This window comes from Pteropus vampyrus, unplaced genomic scaffold, assembly GCF_000151845.1.
Source record: "Pteropus vampyrus isolate Shadow unplaced genomic scaffold, Pvam_2.0 Scaffold56, whole genome shotgun sequence".
NCBI classification, from domain to species: Eukaryota; Metazoa; Chordata; class Mammalia; order Chiroptera; family Pteropodidae; genus Pteropus; species Pteropus vampyrus.
In genome coordinates, this window is record NW_011888837.1 from 6817973 (window position 1) to 6820277 (window position 2305).

The 2305-nt window shown below is 33.5% G+C and overlaps 1 long non-coding RNA gene across 2 annotated transcripts in view; it reads left to right on the forward strand.

Moving 5' to 3' along the window:
* The window catches only part of LOC105292381, a 4585-nt gene extending 2977 nt beyond the window's left edge, over positions 1–1608 (forward strand). The window contains exons 2-3 of one of the 2 annotated variants that reach the window (XR_002780416.1): positions 273–355; positions 1234–1608. This is a non-coding gene — a long non-coding RNA (uncharacterized LOC105292381). The remainder of the gene's footprint in view (positions 1–272; positions 356–1233) is intronic. The other variant, XR_002780417.1, reaches the window with a different exon arrangement.
* Positions 1609–2305: the final 697 nt, after the last annotated feature.

The window sequence follows — 2305 nt, forward strand, 5'->3', positions numbered from 1 at the left end:
GGAGTTGTTCAAGTGAATGTTGATGGATTTATATTAGAGATTCATACCTTCAGCTGAAGATTGTATCAATATCTCTTCCTTTGAGGTTCTACCATTTACCAAGTTATACCTCACTAGTCTCATTCAGTTTTGTAAACCCTTGTTAATTCCATTTCCACATCATGTGCCAAATTCCCTTTCATTTGCTCTGCCTTTACAAATGTTGTTCTATCCCATTTTTATTCCTATCATTAGCTTTGCTTAGCTAACCTCTTCTTGCCTTTAAATTTCAGCTCCAATGTCTCTTTGCCCTGGAAGTCTTCTTGGGGTTTTCTGTTACAAGTCTCTGTCCTCACTAAGTCATAAGCTCCTTAAGGTAAAATACTATATATCCTATAAGTATACTTACTACTGTATATAGTGCTTGACACAGGGAATAGATGGATGGATGAATCAATTAGTGATTAATATTTATAGTATTATTCTAACCTAAACAGAGACAAAAGGTTACAATTTCTGCTAAAAGAGGCATATAGAAAATGGCCAATGTCAAGGCATATTATTTTTTGTCCAGGGGGTAAAATATCTGAAAAAACAACAACAAAAGGACAATTGGAAATTTTTTAATTGAAAAGAAAAGCTGCAGAAGCATTTTTTGAAAGTGAGAAATATGTTTTTGAACAAATAATTTCACATTTGTATATTATTTGTTTTCTGTGGTCAGTTCAACTCAACTATTCTTCTATTAGAATAGTTTTGCATAATGATTCAATGTTACTTATGATGTAAGAGCCTAGAATAACTAGACATAAAATTCTATTTTATTAACATATTTCTAGAATATTCCACTCAGTAGCACTTTACTTCTTTTACAATATAAAGGGCATATGCATTCTATACTAGAAATACATGGGCCAAGTTTCTATATGACCAAATAAATCACTACTGTGTTCTAGTTTGATAACTTTGTCCCTATGTAATCTTATGGATATGAAAGTATATATAGGAAACACCAAGATAATTTTTATGAAGGGAAACTAGTGTTCTCTCATGCCTTAGAGCCTTTAAAAAAGATAAAAAGAAGAAAAGAATCTTATCAATACATGTTTGCAAAACAATTGCAGTCATTTTCCTGGCTGAAAACTAAATTATTGTACATTATAGTATGCATATCTATGATAAGTAGATTACTATAGATCATTCCAAGAGGTGGAGGGAAGATTGCACTAACATTAGTTTCTCTGGTATTTGCAGGCTGTAAATTTCTTTAAATGATAGATGTAAAGATGGAAGACAGATGGATAGAAGAAAAGACAGAATCAGAGACTGGATGAGTTAGTACTGCAGCCGCACTGTCTTATTACCACAAGGCTTGCAAGCATCAAAGTCCCCCACAACCCCCACTCCCTCCCCCCTGAAATGTACCGATTTATATGAAAATTAAGATTACAAATTAAAGCCTGGCTATCCTGGAGTTTTCCAGTTCATCAGCCATCCAATAAAAATGATGTCAAGCCTGTATGCATAATTCCCAGAAGATTACTTTGTCCTTACAGCTAAGCCCTGTCCCTGATATGAAAGATCTCTATCCACTTTTATTGAAATAAAGAACTAACATCATAATCCCAATATTGAGGTATAATCTTCATTATCTCCTGACCCTCTTGAGGTTCCCCCAATCTATATTACTTCAGATTTGTTTATTTATAATCCTTATGTATTTACCTTTATTGAGATAGGATTAAAAACTGAAAAAAAAAGCTCCAAAAAATCCTTATGATCTCATGATTGAGTTTCAATTCACCAACAATCAACTAATGTGTTAGACTATTTTTTTTTTATTTAAAGTGGTTCTTATAGTTGTATAGTCTAAGCTTGAAAAGGCATTAATTGGTCCCCTGAGTGTCCCCATTTCATTAAATGAATTATTTCCAATCCAACTGGTTTGTGAATTGATAGCAGCATCTTCTTTTCCTATTTATTACAAAAGAGGGAGGAGGGGTGTATGAAAAGATAAACACAGAAAGAATCATCCAGAGTAACTTTTATCTCTTTTCTTAGGAAGTTTTGATTCATATCTATAGTTAATTGCTGGTAAACCACAATCCCCCAACCCTCTTTCCCCCTCAAGAGCCTTAATAGCCTCTGGCTGTGCCTCGGGCTGTTAACTACCAAACTAGTCATTAATGCTGGTCAAGATGATTTCTTGGAGATTATTGTTCCTTTATTTTTTTAGTAGACAAAACACACTTTGTTCTGAACAAAGAATGAAGTGGGCCTTGAGCCTGTTTTTTCTTTTGTTTCAAAGGTATAAAAACACCTAGAA